The sequence below is a fragment of the Dermacentor andersoni genome, chromosome 10 (genome assembly GCF_023375885.2).
Source record: "Dermacentor andersoni chromosome 10, qqDerAnde1_hic_scaffold, whole genome shotgun sequence".
NCBI lineage: Eukaryota > Metazoa > Arthropoda > Arachnida > Ixodida > Ixodidae > Dermacentor > Dermacentor andersoni.
This window is the reverse complement of record NC_092823.1, coordinates 21,182,641-21,203,471: the sequence shown is the minus strand read 5'-3', so window position 1 is coordinate 21,203,471 and position 20,831 is coordinate 21,182,641. Positions and strand designations below refer to the sequence as shown.

Below are 20,831 nucleotides of genomic sequence, written 5' to 3'. Positions count from 1 at the left end.
ACAACGCATAGCTCTAGCGTCTAGGAAAAGCTTAACCAGGTGCGATGGCGGCACGCATAGCGTGGGAAGCTAGCCGCCAGAATAACTATACCAAGGACTGCTGCTGATGAGGGCGAAGTACCTTCGTGTAATTATAATAACCCTAATAGGACTACTTTCGAAAAAAAAAAAAAAAAGGAAACGGCCCAGAGGGCTATACTACGAGAGCTATGACTGATAGTTTTCTATATATATATATATATATATATATATTCATCTCATCTATGGGATCGCATTCGCGCGCTGTTTCTTTGTCTCTGCGTGTAGTACAGTTAAGAGAGCCAGTTTAAGGGCGGAGAAGAAGAAAGAAGAGAAAAGCAAAAACTGCAGCACCGTGGTTTTAAAGCGCACCCGTGGTAGAGAAACGGAATGCGATATAAGCGTGCGTAGCCATGATACGCACACGACAAACTGCCTTAAAATATTTAGACTTGAGGGGAAGCTTCGTTAGCAAACGATATCACGGCAATCAGCACTCGAATATAATTATAACCCTAATACTAATTGTAAATATTCATCTCATCTATGGGATCTAATGCGCGCGCTGTTTCTTTGTCTCTGCGTGTAGTAGTTGAGAGAGCCAGTTTAAGGGCGGAGAAGAAGAAAGAAAAGAAAAGCAAAAACTGCAGCGCCGTGGTTTTAAAGCGCAGCCGTGGTAGAGAAACGGAATGCGATATAAGCGTGCGTAGCCACGATACGCACACGACAAACTGCCTTAAAATATTTAGACTTGAGGGAAAGCTTCGTTAGCAAACGATAGCACGGCAATCAGCACTCGAATATAATTTTAATCCTAATACTAATTGTAAATATTCATCTCATCTATGGGATCTAATGCGCGCGCTGTTGCTTTGTCTCTGCGTGTAGTAGTTGAGAGAGCCAGTTTAAGGGCAGAGTAGTTGGAAGGCATACTTTCTAGGAAAAATGGCCGCTCAAGGAGAAGAGCGAACTCGAGCGGCTTTAGAGGCTAGGAAAACTGCCTTAAAATATTTAGACTTGAGGGAAAGCTTCGTTAACAAACTATAACACGGCAATCAGCACTCGAATACGACGAGAGAAATTACTGAGATGTGGAAAATTCCCTTGAAAAAAAAATCTGGTTTGCTAGACAAATGCTCGTATGTATTGAACCTCTTAAAAGATGAGGGGTGAAATATGCGCTCACCGAGAGGGCATCTTCAGCGCGAGACATCCACAAGGCACCTTACAGAGATGTGGAGAGCTTCGCGGCCGGAACGAAGCATCCCTTCTCCGCCGGCCAAGAGGGGGAAACGTGCTTTCCGATCGCTCAAGGTTGCGCGGACAACGCATAGCTCTAGCGTCTAGGAAAAGCTTAACCAGGTGCGATGGCGGCACGCATAGCGTGGGAAGCTAGCCGCCAGAATAACTATACCAAGGACTGCTGCTGATGAGGGCGAAGTACCTTCGTGTAATTATAATAACCCTAATAGGACTACTTTCAAAAAAAAAAAAAAAGGAAACGGCCCAGAGGGCTATACTACGAGAGCTATGACTGATAGTTTTCTATATATATATATATATATATATATATATTCATCTCATCTATGGGATCGCATTCGCGCGCTGTTTCTTTGTCTCTGCGTGTAGTACAGTTAAGAGAGCCAGTTTAAGGGCGGAGAAGAAGAAAGAAGAGAAAAGCAAAAACTGCAGCGCCGTGGTTTTAAAGCGCACCCGTGGTAGAGAAACGGAATGCGATATAAGCGTGCGTAGCCATGATACGCACACGACAAACTGCCTTAAAATATTTAGACTTGAGGGGAAGCTTCGTTAGCAAACGATATCACGGCAATCAGCACTCGAATATAATTTAACCCTAATACTAATTGTAAATATTCATCTCATCTATGGGATCTAATGCGCGCGCTGTTTCTTTGTCTCTGCGTGTAGTAGTTGAGAGAGCCAGTTTAAGGGCGGAGAAGAAGAAAGAAAAGAAAAGCAAAAACTGCAGCGCCGTGGTTTTAAAGCGCAGCCGTGGTAGAGAAACGGAATGCGATATAAGCGTGCGTAGCCACGATACGCACACGACAAACTGCCTTAAAATATTTAGACTTGAGGGAAAGCTTCGTTAGCAAACGATAGCACGGCAATCAGCACTCGAATATAATTTTAACCCTAATACTAATTGTAAATATTCATCTCATCTATGGGATCTAATGCGCGCGCTGTTGCTTTGTCTCTGCGTGTAGTAGTTGAGAGAGCCAGTTTAAGGGCAGAGTAGTTGGAAGGCATACTTTCTAGGAAAAATGGCCGCTCAAGGAGAAGAGCGAACTCGAGCGGCTTTAGAGGCTAGGAAAACTGCCTTAAAATATTTAGACTTGAGGGAAAGCTTCGTTAACAAACTATAACACGGCAATCAGCACTCGAATACGACGAGAGAAATTACTGAGACGTGGAAAATTCCCTTGAAAAAAAAATCTGGTTTGCTAGACAAATGCTCGTATGTATTGAACCTCTTAAAAGATGAGGGGTGAAATATGCGCTCACCGAGAGGGCGTCTTCAGCGCGAGACATCCACAAGGCACCTTACAGAGATGTGGAGAGCTTCGCGGCCGGAACGAAGCATCCCTTCTCCGCCGGCCAAGAGGGGGAAACGTGCTTTCCGATCGCTCAAGGTTGCGCGGACAACGCATAGCTCTAGCGTCTAGGAAAAGCTTAACCAGGTGCGATGGCGGCACGCATAGCGTGGGAAGCTAGCCGCCAGAATAACTATACCAAGGACTGCTGCTGATGAGGGCGAAGTACCTTCGTGTAATTATAATAACCCTAATAGGACTACTTTCAAAAAAAAAAAAAAAAAAAAAAAGGAAACGGCCCAGAGGGCTATACTACGAGAGCTATGACTGATAGTTTTCTATATATATATATATATATATATATATATATATATATTCATCTCATCTATGGGATCGCATTCGCGCGCTGTTTCTTTGTCTCTGCGTGTAGTACAGTTAAGAGAGCCAGTTTAAGGGCGGAGAAGAAGAAAGAAGAGAAAAGCAAAAACTGCAGCGCCGTGGTTTTAAAGCGCACCCGTGGTAGAGAAACGGAATGCGATATAAGCGTGCGTAGCCATGATACGCACACGACAAACTGCCTTAAAATATTTAGACTTGAGGGGAAGCTTCGTTAGCAAACGATATCACGGCAATCAGCACTCGAATATAATTATAACCCTAATACTAATTGTAAATATTCATCTCATCTATGGGATCTAATGCGCGCGCTGTTTCTTTGTCTCTGCGTGTAGTAGTTGAGAGAGCCAGTTTAAGGGCGGAGAAGAAGAAAGAAAAGAAAAGCAAAAACTGCAGCGCCGTGGTTTTAAAGCGCAGCCGTGGTAGAGAAACGGAATGCGATATAAGCGTGCGTAGCCACGATACGCACACGACAAACTGCCTTAAAATATTTAGACTTGAGGGAAAGCTTCGTTAGCAAACGATAGCACGGCAATCAGCACTCGAATATAATTTTAACCCTAATACTAATTGTAAATATTCATCTCATCTATGGGATCTAATGCGCGCGCTGTTGCTTTGTCTCTGCGTGTAGTAGTTGAGAGAGCCAGTTTAAGGGCAGAGTAGTTGGAAGGCATACTTTCTAGGAAAAATGGCCGCTCAAGGAGAAGAGCGAACTCGAGCGGCTTTAGAGGCTAGGAAAACTGCCTTAAAATATTTAGACTTGAGGGAAAGCTTCGTTAACAAACTATAACACGGCAATCAGCACTCGAATACGACGAGAGAAATTACTGAGACGTGGAAAATTCCCTTGAAAAAAAAATCTGGTTTGCTAGACAAATGCTCGTATGTATTGAACCTCTTAAAAGATGAGGGGTGAAATATGCGCTCACCGAGAGGGCATCTTCAGCGCGAGACATCCACAAGGCACCTTACAGAGATGTGGAGAGCTTCGCGGCCGGAACGAAGCATCCCTTCTCCGCCGGCCAAGAGGGGGAAACGTGCTTTCCGATCGCTCAAGGTTGCGCGGACAACGCATAGCTCTAGCGTCTAGGAAAAGCTTAACCAGGTGCGATGGCGGCACGCATAGCGTGGGAAGCTAGCCGCCAGAATAACTATACCAAGGACTGCTGCTGATGAGGGCGAAGTACCTTCGTGTAATTATAATAACCCTAATAGGACTACTTTCGAAAAAAAAAAAAAGGAAACGGCCCAGAGGGCTATACTACGAGAGCTATGACTGATAGTTTTCTATATATATATATATATATATATATATTCATCTCATCTATGGGATCGCATTCGCGCGCTGTTTCTTTGTCTCTGCGTGTAGTACAGTTAAGAGAGCCAGTTTAAGGGCGGAGAAGAAGAAAGAAGAGAAAAGCAAAAACTGCAGCGCCGTGGTTTTAAAGCGCACCCGTGGTAGAGAAACGGAATGCGATATAAGCGTGCGTAGCCATGATACGCACACGACAAACTGCCTTAAAATATTTAGACTTGAGGGGAAGCTTCGTTAGCAAACGATATCACGGCAATCAGCACTCGAATATAATTATAACCCTAATACTAATTGTAAATATTCATCTCATCTATGGGATCTAATGCGCGCGCTGTTTCTTTGTCTCTGCGTGTAGTAGTTGAGAGAGCCAGTTTAAGGGCGGAGAAGAAGAAAGAAAAGAAAAGCAAAAACTGCAGCGCCGTGGTTTTAAAGCGCAGCCGTGGTAGAGAAACGGAATGCGATATAAGCGTGCGTAGCCACGATACGCACACGACAAACTGCCTTAAAATATTTAGACTTGAGGGAAAGCTTCGTTAGCAAACGATAGCACGGCAATCAGCACTCGAATATAATTTTAACCCTAATACTAATTGTAAATATTCATCTCATCTATGGGATCTAATGCGCGCGCTGTTGCTTTGTCTCTGCGTGTAGTAGTTGAGAGAGCCAGTTTAAGGGCAGAGTAGTTGGAAGGCATACTTTCTAGGAAAAATGGCCGCTCAAGGAGAAGAGCGAACTCGAGCGGCTTTAGAGGCTAGGAAAACTGCCTTAAAATATTTAGACTTGAGGGAAAGCTTCGTTAACAAACTATAACACGGCAATCAGCACTCGAATACGACGAGAGAAATTACTGAGACGTGGAAAATTCCCTTGAAAAAAAAATCTGGTTTGCTAGACAAATGCTCGTATGTATTGAACCTCTTAAAAGATGAGGGGTGAAATATGCGCTCACCGAGAGGGCATCTTCAGCGCGAGACATCCACAAGGCACCTTACAGAGATGTGTCCTTACAGAGGTTACAGGTTAATTATGCTTGCCTAATTAGCTAATTAAGCAAAAATACACAAATAGCGCGACACGCTACATACCAAAGGGAGCAACATGCATTTAGTCGCGTCGTCATAGAGTTTACACTGGGCCTAAAGTTAGCAGAAACACCCTGCATATATATATATATATATATATATATATATATATATATATATATATATGCAGTTTCAGAAGACAAACGTCCCTACAACCGATGATTGGACGCATCCTGCATTTCCATCGGCGTCCATTATAAGGGGCCAGTGCCCTGGCTGTGTGTTAGGAAACGGCATTGCATGCCTCCATGTTAAATATGATCAAGGTGGCGGAGAACGTTAACAAAATTCAAGTCTGGGGTTTGACGTGCCAAAACCACGCTTTGATTATGAGCCGCACCGTAGTAAGAAACGCCATATTTATTTTTGCCATCTGGGGTCCTTTAACCTGCACCGAACGCACAGTACACGGTAGTTTTTGCATTTCACCCCAATCGAAATGCAGCCGCCGCGGCCGGCATTAGATCCCAAGCACTCGGGTTAGTAGAGCAACAGCTCAGCCACTATGCCACCACGGTGGGTGCGGCGGAGAAAGGAGTGAACATCGTTTTTACAGAGTGCGTTTCGCTTACCCGTTAGCGCGCTATACAGAACGAAACGAAAAGCTTGGCCGATATGTACGACATGGTGCTCATATTTCACATGGAGGCCAAATTCTTTTCTGTGACCTAGACGGGGTGCTGGCGAATGTGTTCGGAATCTGCTCGGCCACCAAGCACAATCTGCGCTGCTATACGTTCTCGGTGACAAATCGCACAGCGCAGGAGCACACGCACAAATGTTTAAAGAATGGGACGACAGACCGCCCGCAGTTTGCCATGACGTCGAAATAAGAAGCACAAACAGCGACGTTTCTGTACTTTTCTGGTCAATAGTTCAGTTCGCATGGTTGCGGCACGCATTACTTTTTTTTTTTTAATCCAGACGACGAAAACTTTGCGCGCACAAATTAGCGCGGCGTTTGTGACGTTTGAATTTGGCGCCTTTTCCCGCGCATGCCATTAGCTCCGGCCGGTGCACAGCGTTACTGCGCTAAAGAAAGTAGTTCATCAAAAAAGCGAAGCAAAAAACTTTTATACACTTGCAAATCGCCACAATTGTTCAGTAATAACATGAGATTACATAATTTGTTATCCAATGGTACAATTGATGATAATATAAGCGTGTATTTGTATGAGTGTACATGTATGATTGCGCGTTTGCGATGTTGCTGCTTGGCGCATTCCGGCGAGTTCGTGCACGCCGTTAGCTTGAGAGTTTCCTGCGTTTTCTGTGTTCTTTGTGTGCTTCGCTGTGACATCTTTGGAATATTCCTGCGTGTTGCTCGCTTTTTATGGACTTGTTGCCTCGAAGATCGCCATGATCGCCTCCGACTCAGCGACATCAAGGGTGAGTGAGTGTTTCGAATTCCCCTTGTTCGTCCATTGCGACGCGGTGAACGGAACCCGGGAAATGATTTCAGCGCTTGTGCGTGTCTTCCGCGCGCGTCTTTTCTAGTTTTCATTCCTAGTACTATCCTTCCGTTGCGAGAATGGGTTGTACAGCACTAGATTTGTGCTAGATAACGTGGAGTTTTGTCCTGGTTTAACTTTACACTCCGCTTGTGGTGACGTAAGGCAGCTATGTGGTGCCACCTAAAACAGGGCATGTTGTACGCCATGATTTCTGATACGGTGTTCGAGCACCGATTGAGTTAGCCTTATTAATGAGCGCAAAACAATGCGACGTGAAACCATCCGATCTGTACTGTAATCGAAGATATTTCGTTTGCGCCACGCTAGTACAAGGCGTGTGAGCGAGCTTTCAGCAAAAGGGGGGGGGGGTGCGGTGGGATTGGCGAAAGTGTATTCTGTTGCGCTGTTCCCTTCAGGATCTAGTGACTCCGCGGTGCTTCAAGGCCACTATCTGACACGCCGTGCGGCCGATGTTCGCGCGATCGGAAAACACAGAGGAGGCTGTCGCGCAATAATAATAAAGAATTTCAAGGGTGTACATGCGATACGTGAGATACAATAGGGTTGATGCCACAGAGTGCTGCGAAATCATCGACTTATACGCCTTGCCAACCGCGTGCGTTTTGTTTTCCCCCAGGTCGCGCGCATTCAACTTTATTTTTTCATCTCCGTTCGTCGCCATCGAGTGCTTCGCCCAAACGGCTTCGCGTAGGCGCTCTTTGCATTCACGGAAAGGCAGATTTCATGGCACTCCAGGTCCTACAACATTCAATATAATGTAATTTCGTGAAATTGCAGCTTTTCGCACTTCAGTAACTGATTTAACAATAGTTTCAAAATCAGTAAAGGAACGAGATGCCTGGCATATCTGCGTTGTCGTCCCACTGTGTTTCGAGGCGGCATGTATACGTTATCGGCAACATAAACATCAATAATTAGCATTGTTTCTTGTGACTATAGAAGTAGCTAGTTATGTCGAAAAGCAATTTTTGCTTTGAATCAGAGCACTACAGAGTGAACAGATTGAAAGGGGAGCGCATCGTTGTGAACTAAATCACGACGCTTTGCCACAAGCTTGGAATAATGCTTTGTCGAAAGAGCAGTTCTGTGAAATTCTTTCTTTGAGAGTAAGCAAAACTTCAGTAGCATCAGGTAGACGGGGAGTAAAAGAATGTAACACTGGTTTTATATGAAGGAGCTGCCTTTAATATGTGGCCATAACAGTTAAGTAGATGCGTGGAAATCATGGTTAAAGTAACTAGAGGAATGTGAAATAAATTTTTTGACAAGCTCACACTGCCATTGGCAAGAGCGGCCACACTTTAGTGTATTCAATGACTAGTCATTTGTATCCGTCCATTTATGTCAGCCTAATGGTCCATGTAGCTCTTTTGATTGTCGCTTTTGCTGCATCGTGGCTTCACGTTTTAATAGTGACATCTTTTTTCAGATTCAAAATGAGCTGGGAGAGGCCCCAGCTGGAACGGTATAAGTGAATTCTTTGGCCATCCATTCTGTAGCGTCACGATGATCAAATACAGTGATACCGTGAAAATGTATTGCAGGAAGCAGAAAAAACAACAACATTGCTGATGCAACTGCAACGCATTTGCTCCAGTGATCAATTGGTGCAGAGTGCCTTCATTAGGAGACATGGTGCCTTTAAGCACTCAGCTTAAAGACTTTGCAACTGCACCGGGACTGGGAGTGAATTTCATTGTCACTTGTGAACATATTAAACGCGGAATGTGCCGTTTTCAGTGTATATGCCTGATATGAGAGGGGCGTTCAGAAACTTAGTGTGGACATTAGTGCACACTAAGTTTCTGAACGCCCCTCTAACTAACTAGAGTGCACATCTTTCTAGTTTTACCAGAACGAAGGTATTATGACCTACGTCATACAGCAGTGCACAGCTAGAGGTATCAAACCAGAACAGCAGCACCCTTTGAGAAAGTTGGCTGAAGAACGAGCAGCGATCGGGGCTTTCTGCATTTCAAGGGCCAAATTCCAAAAAGATTGATGCCGAGCTGGACGGTGTGAAGTGCCGGTCACCACATGCTGTAGCCAGCATGGCATTTTTAATCTCCTTGGCATTATGTCTCGTTAAGATACAGAAATTGCATCACTGCTCATAAAGAAATTGGAAATTGGGAAGTTGAGGGGAAGTGGAAGGGCTCCCCTCTGGAGCAGCCAGTGCATGCCCTTTGCTATACTGATAATCCTACCTTAATGAGAACCAGTGATGCATGTTAACCTATTACGCAGCCAAGTGCATTCCTTGTTTTGTATTAAGGGGACACTAATGACACCTTAAATGAATTTAAAATAAAGCATCGTCTTAAATAACTACTTCTGTAACTTTCTTGGTAGTTGTTTGATTATTAGAGAAAATAAAGCTCAAAGTTCAATTTTCTGAGTATCGCCCCAAAATCTTTGTGCTGACACTTCATTGTCACATCATGGATTCCAAGTATTTTTTCAAACTTGGGCTGTATTGGTTCTGTAAAAGTTCCTGACGCTTTTTATTTTGGGTTTTTGGAATACGATGAACATCTTTATTTGTAAAAAAAATTGCTACACCTCAACAGACATCATCAAAATCCATGACGTCACAGCAAGCGGGTGTGGTAACTTCAAGGCAGCACTGCCACCAATCTTTCCTCTTGCTGCTTTTACAGTTTACTCAGCCTCTTGTCACGGTATGAGTGAATCTCTTGAATTGTAGGAAGGTCATGTACAGATACATCTAAAATAATTTTTCTCTTTAGTGCTTTCATGCCGTAGTTGCTTAGGGGTGTTGGCACAGCTCCGCTAAGCACGAGGTCACAGGATCAAACAGCCGCATTTTGATGGAGGTGAAATACAAAACTGCCCAGGTACCTTGCAGCCTGATTTGGTAAAAATTAGTCCAGAGTTCCCCACTAAGGCGTGCCTAAACATCAGATTATCGTTTTGGCACTTAATACGCCAGAATTTAATTAATTTAATTTTGCTTTAGTGCACCTTTAAGCTGTAGAATTCATGATGTTTGCAAAAACTCATGCTCAAAGTATTCTCCATAAAGATTAAATAAAGAGTAGATATAAGTGTCTATTTATATTTTGAATTGTGGTGATACATGATGACTATTAGAACGGTGGTACGAGACAGACAGAATTGTAATACAATGTATGACGGCACGATGATGCACATCGAGGAAATGACTGAGTTTCCCTAGAGGTCCCTGACGTGGACATCAACTGACTGTCCACAAACTTCTGAGTTCACTCCGTGATCTTGTGCAGCCTGTGCTTTGCGAGTCGATTAATTTAATTGAGGTGGTGGTTGGCACATACTGTCCTTGCAGCTTATGTACATTTCATACAGTGGAGTGGAATCTCGCATATTACTTCTGCAGCACAGCAAGCTAACGTGACGTGTAGTGGTAATCTTAGTAATGATCGACAATCATGTCCCTCTTTGAGCTCCTAATGCTGCTTGCCAACACAAGCAGCAGCAGTTGCCCAAGATAGCGGGAAGGAGATTCATTGAAAAGTGGCATGTGCCCAGGGTCGCATACCCAGTCACCCAAGCTGTTCCAACGGTTGATTTTGAACTCTTCCCTTAACATAGCAGCCCAATCTCCCCATTAGACCATGGACTACCTATTGACACAATTGGATGGGAAAATAGAGACAAACACTTGAAAATATGAAGTATCCTAAAAATGGTAATCACAATAAATAGTACTAGATGTGCATTAGCGCAAGCTCTTGGGCCAGTTGGTGCGTGATGAACTTGAAAAAGGGGGGTACCAGCAAAACAAAGGACGCGCACACACGTAAAAGGCGTTAGACAGGGACGGACGCTGGTCCGTCCCAACGTCCGTCCGTGTCTAATGCCGTTTCCTTGTGTGCGTGTCATTTGTGTTTCGCTGGTACTCCCCTTTTTCAAGTACTATATGTTTGGATACTTTGGCTTATTATTCTTGTTTGTGCTGGATTGTTTTTCTGAAACATGTGGCGTCCAGACAGCATAAGAAGCTTGTAAGAAGTCAAGTTTAGCAATCTAGATTTGCAACAGGTACTTTTGTAATTTATTTGCAGTAGGGCTGTTGTGTGAATGTGCTTGAAATGCTTAAAACTGTTTTGCTAACATTTACTTAAACATGCAGGTTCACATAGGTTGAAGGAGTGCACATTGAGAAGGTTATCCTGGCACAGTTTACCATGGCCTGCCATGGTAGACCAGGAAAGTTTGCAAGGGCCTTGCTTCACCATGTGTTCACAGAGAAGGAGCTCATGGGCCATTTGGGCTTTGGAAATAACACCAAGGGGCAAAAAAGGCTCTTGACCCCACCAGGGTCAGTGCTGTTATAGGCAAGTACCATATATCCTGTCTGGTTGCATTTTTACATTCACATTTTTTTCTAAAATTATGAACTTGCCATTGGCATAACAAACGACTTTCAAGTAGCCCATGTGTGCAATTGTATGCGACAATAGCCTACTATTTGGATTGACTGTTCGTACGATCTTAAGTGCGTAATGCCGCCATACTCAAATGCTTCTAAAATTTAAAAGCTGCCTTCACTGCTGAAAGTTTTTAGAGGCTCCACCACATAAAATGAGCTGAATTTGCGCATTAGCAGTGTTACTTGGCTGTCATTGCAAGGAATAGTTGTCTGTGAAGCACGCTCCAAATCTATTGGCATGGAGGACATGTTAGCCTGAAAAATTATTCTAATACGCGAATTGCGGAGAAGGTATGCTCTAGTGTGGTTACTGCTCAGCTCGAGCAGGAGCATGTTCACCAAATTGCAGAAGTTAAAACAGCTCTCCAGGTTCTGAGATGTGAAACAGTAGTTTCACCAATTTTAACAGACCACATTGAATTAAGGTTGCTCCTATATTGAAGGAGGTCCATGTGATGCCAGACAGCAGCCTTTTAGCAGAGGGAACCTGAGTGGTGTGGCAATTTTCTTTTGGTTGTTTCAATCAAAGAAACAACAGGGACAGAGTTGCAAGCATTGCTGTCAACAGTACTACGTTTAGTGGGCGCTTACTCATTCTAAGCACTTAACCTATGACTCGTATTTATTAACGCACACTTTATCACTTTGTATTCTAAGATATGAAAAAAATATTTATGTGTATTCTAAGATATGAAAAAAAATATTTATGTGGCTTTTCCCCATATACTTCAATAAATTGAGAATAGGCTCTTGGGGCCTAATGTATAAAGCTTCTTACAGACCATCGGACATGTCCACTACTCCCATTCTGAAATTGTTAGAATTGATTCCTGCTTCCTTACTTCACCTACCTGTTAACAGGGTTATTATGAACCATTGCCAAGTAGATTATGGGCTTAAATTAATCAAAAAGATGAATGGGCTTTTCTGTCACTCTTGTTTAGCCCGTTGAGGATCACATTTTGGGGAGAAATATGCCTCTCTAATTTAGGAGTTATGTATTTTTTGTGGTGTGCAAATGCTCAAAACTTTCGAATTGAATAGTGTCCTATTCAATTTAGTCTTTGAATGGTCACTATTTGTAAATGCGAGTATTCTAATATTTCGAAACACCAATAAAACATGAAATTTGAGCCAAAGTACGGTAAATTCTCGCCTCCAATAACATAGTGTAGACATAAAACGTAACAACTTCTAATAGCAGACCAGGCTACGTTACTTCAGTAGCTGTACTTTAGAGGCTGTACAGCAATCATTTATGCTTACTGAAGAGTCCTGTGCATGTGACGAAACTTTCTGCTGCTCCATTTGTGCTTTTAATAAACAGCTTTTCATAACATAACAATGACAGAAACTTGCTAACTTTAATAATACTAGGATGTGAGCCTCATCTTACATTAATTGTGATATCAGCTGTTCATTATTCAGAAACTATCCATTATTTGATTTGCTTCTAGCATTATTCGGTTCAGCCTCAAAAATCACTTTTCGCGCACCCTTAATATATTTATTGCAGATTTAAGTTCTTCAGAGTGACATTCCGAGAAAATAAACTGGTAAATAATATTTTTAAATAACAATAAAGTGGCAATACCATTTCAGTATTTGCAGTTTTACATGTTTTATTTTTTTATGCAGGATAAAGCAGCATAATTTTTTTGTGTAATGAAACTTACAAAAAACTTGTGGCAACACTCCCAAATTACTGCAATGACAGACACCAAGGAGCTAGGTGAAAAATCAGTTTTGGAGAAACCCAAGGAGCGACAGCACTATAAGAATATTTTCTAGAAGTCTCAGAAGGTTGCAGCACCTCCAGTGGGATGCTAGGCAACACTTTGTTCTGAAAAGGCAAATTTTTTTCAGAACGTTCCATCACAGCCACAGATGTACGGCAGTGAACCCTAAAAGGGTTAAAGAAGTCAGTCCTATCGCATATGGCTCTTAAAAGACGGCATTTCTTCGTCTCTGTCACATTCTGCATGTGTCATGCTAAGCAGCTTGGTGCACTACACGGAATCCTCATTAGAACAGTAATCGAGTCGTCGAGGCAGAAAACATACTTCACTATAAGCAGTGTCTTCTTTAATGTAGAAAGTCTTAAGTCATTGTAAGGCGAGAAGTACATTCCGATTGCATGTGAACTCAGGAAACCTAACATCAAATGAAGCTACACTCAGTTGTAGTGACATGACAGTATCGTATTTGGAGCATGGAAAAGCACAGTGAAGTGCAGCAAATTTTAATTATGAAAGTTACAAGAAATAATTTTAGTTGTCAGTTCAGGTTTATTTATGAACGACATGAATTTGTTTCACCATTTCGTTTCTCAGCAAGCAAAGCTCACATCTTTGACATTGAGGATATTCATAAAGTTATTTTGCTACAGTGTTTTGTTCCTCTTTGCCCTTTCCTGCATTTGACACTTAGTGGAGTCCTGTGCCGCACTGAATAAATTTAAATGGTCATGCTGTAAAGCTGTACCCGTGGAAAGTTGGACTAAAGCAACACAAATACATAAATCAATTTCGTTATAACGAGGGCAGATTGCATGCCATTCTTTTGCATTTGAAGGTGCTTTTTAAAACTTGTTCTGGCTTCTTGTTTTTGCAGGCTTCACGTGTCGCAAATTGCCTGGTACCAACATGCCCTATGTAAAGAACTGTGGCCTCGCTTCTCGCATGGGACCAATAACCTCTCAAGAGCCCAAGTTGGACAGCTCAAACCAAAACACAAGTGTTGTGCTTTTGTAACTCTCGACATTTTTATGTTCTGTGTTAGTCTCCTGAAGGGCCCAATTTGGATTTCTCAAATGAGCTTACAAATGTTGTGCCTTTCTATGCCTTCACATTTTTATGTTAATTTTATTTATGTTAATTATGCTAGTCTCCTGAGAGGTCCACATTGGATTGCTCAATCCAGAATACAAGTGCTGTGCTTTGTTATAGTTCACTACATTTTTATGTTAGTTTTTGGTATGGTTCTAGTAAGGAAAGTGTTTCCTTATTAGTATATTTTTTAAGTATCTTAAGCCATTTCATGCCAAACCACCCAATTTTGTCAAGAACTGTTCCATTATGGCAAACCATTTCAAGTTTGCTTGATTTTGAGTAGGTACAATGAGAAAATTTGCTTTCGTACATACACTTGAGTCGTTCTAGGGCAACCAACCAACGTTCTTTTGACCATCACAGATATAGTTGAAGCTCCAAACTCTTGCTCCCCATTTATTTGCCTTCGCAAAAATTTTTTTGAACTTTGGCAAAAATTTATTGTTCTTGCCCAGCTAAGCTAGAAGGCACTGATACACGTTTCTTCTGAAAGGGAAATTGTATGATCCAAATATTCAGATGGTGTTCATGTCAAGAGACTAAAGTGGTGTGAGTGCCAAAATTTGCAAAGTTTGAATTTTCTTCTAACATAGGGAAATACAGAAGGCACAAAATAAATATAAAATCAGACTGGTTGACTTGGGATAGCTGCAAAATATTTCAAGCCTTAGAGGTTCAGATGATCAGCTAAAAAACTGTAAAGTTCAAATTTTTTGCAAGAAGCTTCGTGTTGAAGGTAAAAAAATTAGCTTTGGTGGTTGGCACAAAAGTATATGTCGCCCATCGTTACACAGCCCTACATGTCTGCTATACATGGGACAAGTAACAAAAAGGTATTATTGTTTAAGTGCGATAAATTATTTTTTATAATGTTGATTTGTGGATCACACATACAGCATAAATATAGCATAAATATATGAAGCCATGTCATCTAGTAAGGAAATATTGTTAATATAATTAGCCACAAGAACTATTCAACAAACTGACTGCCTTTTTTATCATTGCGAAGGCAGGTGACGTCTAGCGCTGCAGCTGCAGTCTCAATTCGTATTTTTTTAACATGAACACAAGAAGTGGTTGCCAATGGTGTCTGACCACATCAGACTAAACATGGCACATATGACTTATAGATGAGCATGTTCCGGCTCTAAAACAGTGGTAGCAAACAACACCACAAGAATTTGTTCGTACTCATGTAGGTTTTCAGTCCTAATTATGAAGGTGTTTTCTACTTGCATCGTCATTGGGCTTCAGGGAGCAGGGCACAAAGTGTCCTGCTCCCTCTATGTTGCATTGCACTGCGACATGCCCTTTTAAAGGCTTTGTATAAACAATATTAGTGCTCTTTCTGGATTTACTGTCTACATAATAGCTGATATTTCTTTTTGTAAACTGCACGAACCATATCTTTTAGCACTGCAGGATTCCCTCACGTATTTAATACGTACGAGGTCTGTTAGAAAAGTATTTGACCTTTTTTTACGAACACCTGATGAATATGTAACAAGTGCATTTTCATCAGCCGCCCTTGAACCTTTGTGCGCATGCACAAATTTTTTCCTGCCTGCCAATAGCGTGACTTGCTGGGACGCAGCATTTGAATGAGGTAGTACACAGTGCTCTCGTCGGTTTTTTATTGCAAGGAAAATGGCGGAGTGACTGGAGCAGTGCTACTGCATCAAATTTTGCCAGAAACTGGGCGACAGCCAAGTGGAAACCATTCCGAACATTCAGACTGCTTTTGGTGACTATGCTATGAGCAGCACACAGATTAAGGAGTGGTACAACCAGTTTAAAGACGGCCACGCATCGGTGGAGAGCGAGCCATGCTCCAGTTGGCCATCAACATGCCGAAATGACCAGGTCATTGCCGAAGTGAACCCCGTGGTGATGCGGGACTGTCGTGTGACTATCCAAGAAATTGTGGTAGAGGTGGGCATCAGCACATTTTATCCACATTCCATTATCACTGAAGATTTGGCCATGAAGAGAGTTGCACCGAAATTCGTTCCCAAACTGCTCATGATGGAGCTAAAGCAACTTCGTGTTGAAGTCTCACAGACATGCTGGATTCCACAAACAGTGACCCCAACTTCATGAACACCATAATCACTGGTGACAAGTCTTGGGGGTATGTTTACGACCCGGAAACCAAATCCCAGTCATTACAGTGGAAGCATTACACGTCACTAACCAAAGACCGCTAAGTGCGCATCAACGTTAAAGTGTTGCTGACTGCTTTCTTTGACTTCCGCAGTGTGGTACACCACGGGTACACACCACAGGGTCAAACAATCACTAAAGACTACTACAGGGATGTCCTCCATGGCCTCTGTGATGCTGTGTGGCGCAAGATACCGAAGTTGTCAACAGGAAATTGGCGCATCCATGACGACAATGCTTTTCTCGCACTTGATTCAGACTTTTTTGGCGAATAACCAGACTCCTGTAGTTCGACAGGCTCCTTACTCTCCTGATGTGGCCCCCTGCGACTTCTGGCTGTTTCCCAAAATCAAGAGGCCATTGAAAGAAGCGCGATTTCAGACAAGAGAAGACATTATGGCTGCAACGACAGCTGAGCTAAACTCCGTTCTGAAAGAGGCCTTCTCGGAATGCTTCTAACAATGGCAGCACTGCTGGGAGAAGTGACTGGAGTCCCAAGGAGACTACTTTGAGGGTGATTAGGTTTCCAACGCTCCAGTTATGCCAGTTTTCTTTTCTTCAGCCAAAGGTCAGATACTTTTCTAACAGACCTTGTATTGATAGTTTATGTGCAATGGCTGTATGGTTTACCTGGCCCACACCAAACACAAGCCTCGTTGCGTTAGAGCATGTGGCCCTTGGCAATAAAATGCAGACCCTAACACCGCTTCTCTGTCATCTGTGTGGAGACAAAGCCAGCTTTGTCGTGTGCATTCCCAGCCGGCAAGCTGTGCGCACATCCGAGAAAAGTCGGTGCTGACAAAATTTCAAAAAAGAATTTCTCGCATTTAAAAATAATGCCTTCTTTAACTTCACACATGCATAGTAGACATGTAGAGCTATCCAATAATGTATCACATATTTTTTGGCCAACTACGAAAGCTGTTTTTTCCTTCAACATGAAGCTTCTTGCAAAAGATTAGAATTTGTTTTTTTTTTACAGGCGATCAGCTGAACCTTCAAAGCTGCACATATTTTTTTGCTATACTATGTCACTTGGGCTACCATTCTGTATTTAAGTTCTGTCCTGTGAATTTTTCGTTACGAAAAAAAATCTAACGGATTGCAATTTGACTCATTTTTGCCGGTGCCAAAAGCAATTGAAGTATTCAAATATTTGAAAAATTGGCTATTTTGGCAGTTGCATCACTTCACCGTATTTGCACGCACACCATTTGAAGGCCTCGATCAATACAATGTGCATTTGAAAAAGAATGTTGATTGATGTCCTCTAGCTCAGCTGAGCAGGAAAACTAAACTGTCACCAAAATGCTACAAAATATCTGGCAAAAATTAATAAAAGTGGGCAACGAGTTTTGAACTCTAGTAAACACATGGCAATGTTTCAGCTATATGTGTGGTGTCAAAAAACACTGGTCGATTCGGCATGGAATCTCACACCTGCAAGTGCATCTGCGCCATTGTCAGAGTTCAGTAAAAACTGCATTTTACATAGCTTTGTAAACATGGTTTATTGCTATCTAAAATACATGAGTAAAAATTATTAGGTATAAGTCGGCTTAAATTTAAAATGCAACAAAAAATCTCCGGTCATGGCAATGATGTGCCTTTCATGTTTGCATGAAACCATATCTTTTTCTGAATTCTTTCGTTATTTTTTGTGACAGTGAATAAAATTGAACTCACAAAAGGAGTAACTTTGTTTTATTCCAGCACATCACTAATAGTTTTTTTTTTCATATAAAAATCTGAAGTAGTTAATATGAATAAGTCGCTTGATATGGAATGACCTGCGCAGGAACGTTATCATGGCAGAAAACGCAACTGTATCATGCAACAGCAATGCAGCATAATAAACTGCTCCCATAAGCATCACTTATTGTGATTGCCATATTTCAGAAGTATGTAAGGTTTACTGAAATTGGCACACACTATTCAACCAGCAAATAAGGATTGTACAGTGGTCCTTTTTCAGTTTTACAGATTTTTTTAAAGTTGTCTGTGCCAGGTAGCATAATTTTTCTTCTTGAGCTGGATTATTCAGAGGTGGACATTACTAGCACAAGAAATGGAAACATTAAACTGATTCTCATAAATTTATTAATTCACTTAAACATCACGGCACATATTTCAGTTTGCAAATTGTAGCCAGTGAGGTTGAAAGACATATTCACTTGAAATTAATTTCCAGGGTGTTACCAGTTGCGAGATTTTTTCATAAATGTGAGAGAAATACATGGGCATTCCGGTTACTTTTGTGCTTCAATGCATAACAGTGCGTTTTGTTAACAAAAAAGTGCTACAGCAGTGCATTTCTACAGCCAGTTTGATGGCATGTGTCTCGTTACTGGTGTCATTCTGGAAGTTCGTTCTTAGTGCATACACCTTGTAAAATTACCGTCTACAATTCGTAAAAACTTTATTAGGAACTGAGTTTTTCTTAATCAGCTGACTATGGTGTCTTGATTTCTCATGCAAGTAATGTTTGGCACTCTGTATCTAGAATTATGTTAGCTGCAACAGTCCGTGTTTAATAAATTCCATGAAACTTAAAGATAACCACCCTGCATATCAGGTCTCATTTGAGTGCGGTGGGCTCAAGCAAATCGTGCCATGGTAATAGTACCACTGGCTCCCTAATAGAGAAAGCAAGTACCTTTTTGAGTGTTCTTATTGACAGTCATGTCAGTCTGCTTCTACATTTATTTATTTAGGTATTTATTTTTTTAAATTTATTTCTTTTGGGAAATGTGTTTTACTTGAAGGCCACACATACTACACCTTCAGTATTCAATTTCGTTATGGTGTCAAGCTGCAGGAAGTTTGTACTGTGCAATAGTTTTTAAGTTTCTGATGTTCTCAAACTACAAATGGTTGTACATTTACACAGATGTTTGGTTACAAATAAACAGTTCACCTAGAAAAATGGTTTTTGTCTGCATCAGTTCAGCACTCTTAGTTTTGTGGAGGACCATTCACTCTGACAATTGAAAAAAGTGGCATAATAGTACTGCTAGCAGTTTTGCAATACGTCTTATTACAGCCAATCTAGGAGCATGTTTTGAGCCCAGGGTGACAGAGGCCTGCGATACAAAGCGGCTGTATTTAAATTTTATCCCTATCCTCTCACAGCAAACATACTAACGTGACATCAAAGGTAATTATATGCAACATAGCTCAGCAGTATCTTAAGGTAAGTGCAGGTTTAAACTGCTAAATACCCAGTGGGGCATAAAGGGATTTCAACATAATTTGTGTTGATGTTCAACAGATCTGCAACAATTCTTCCATGGGCTTTCAATATTGACGAACAACACATTTCAACAATACGTCAATGGGCTTTCAATTTTGAGACTGAACACATCTTCAACAATGCTTCAATGGGCTTTCAACATTGACAAACAACACATTTCAACAATACCTCAATGGGCTTTCAATTTTGAGCTTCAACAATGCTTCAATGGGCTTTCAACATTGACAAACAACACATTTCAACAATACGTCAATTGGGTTTCAACATTGACAAACAACACATCTTCAACAATGCTTCAATGGGCTTTCAGCATTGAAGTACACCATAGTTTCAACGATATGCCAATCATCTTTCTAATTGAGAGGCCACAATGATGTTTCTGGTGAATGTCGCGGGCCAATTATCAACACTTGTCAACAATTTCCTCAATGATGTTTCAACAATTCCTCGATGATCTTTCAAGGTCATTTGTTGACGTTGAACAATGATACGTCAATAACCTTTCAACAATTTTTTTTGTAAGGGATAATCGCCACTCAACCACGCCGACAGGGAGAGGTTTGAGCTTGCAAAATTCTAGGGCAGAAGCAGCGTGACCTCTGACAAAAATAGGTGGTCCTGAATGTACACATGTTAGATTGTTGCCCTGAGATCAATCGCAAACTCGAGTGTCACTTTGATCTGTTTTCAAGCCCCGTGTTATCCATGGGTCACTGAAAACGTGCTGGTGGGCGAGGTGGTTATACAGGATTACAACGAAAGCGCCAAATAAAACAACAGGCGAAGGAAGGCCACACGGCACAACCACGTAGGCGCACTAACAAGTGGGCGTTTTATTTCTTGACACAGGAATAAATAGTGCCATCACCTGCATCGCACAACGAAAACACGATACACAACAGCTTCTAAGTGCCGTTCTCAAAATACGCCAGCTCCATTGTCGATAGAGAAGCTGAGGGTTCACTGATACAGCATCACCACGCGACTTGACCTCAAGCGCTTCCAATATCTCCCTTGACATTTGATCATTAGGTCTGTTCAAAACGCAGGCTCTATTAAAATCTGGAATGCACTTGTGAGCCTTACAGTGAGCACTAATGTGACCGGAGAGCCGGTTTTCCATGCTATATCGATGTTCACCCAATCTGTCATTAAGAAATTTCCCAATTGGCCTACACATGATGAACCACGCGACAGGGGAACCGAATAAACTACTTTCTTCACACATCCGACGTGCTTCTGCCCATTTTTTTTTTTTTTTTTGCGCACACCTGTTTATTCTCCCGATGTGCAGTATTCACC

The 20,831-nt window shown here is 41.9% G+C and overlaps 1 protein-coding gene and 1 long non-coding RNA gene across 3 annotated transcripts in view; one reads left to right on the top strand and one right to left on the bottom strand.

Moving 5' to 3' along the window:
* The window catches only part of LOC129380699 (uncharacterized), a 207,096-nt gene that overhangs the window by 170,771 nt on the left and 15,494 nt on the right, over positions 1–20,831 (bottom strand). The gene's annotated exons all lie outside the window — the stretch shown is intronic.
* On the top strand, positions 6,522–19,202 carry LOC126519112 (uncharacterized). Its single transcript, XR_007596523.3, has 4 exons — positions 6,522–6,761; positions 8,277–8,312; positions 10,983–11,187; positions 13,896–19,202. It is a non-coding gene; the product is annotated as an uncharacterized lncRNA (long non-coding RNA).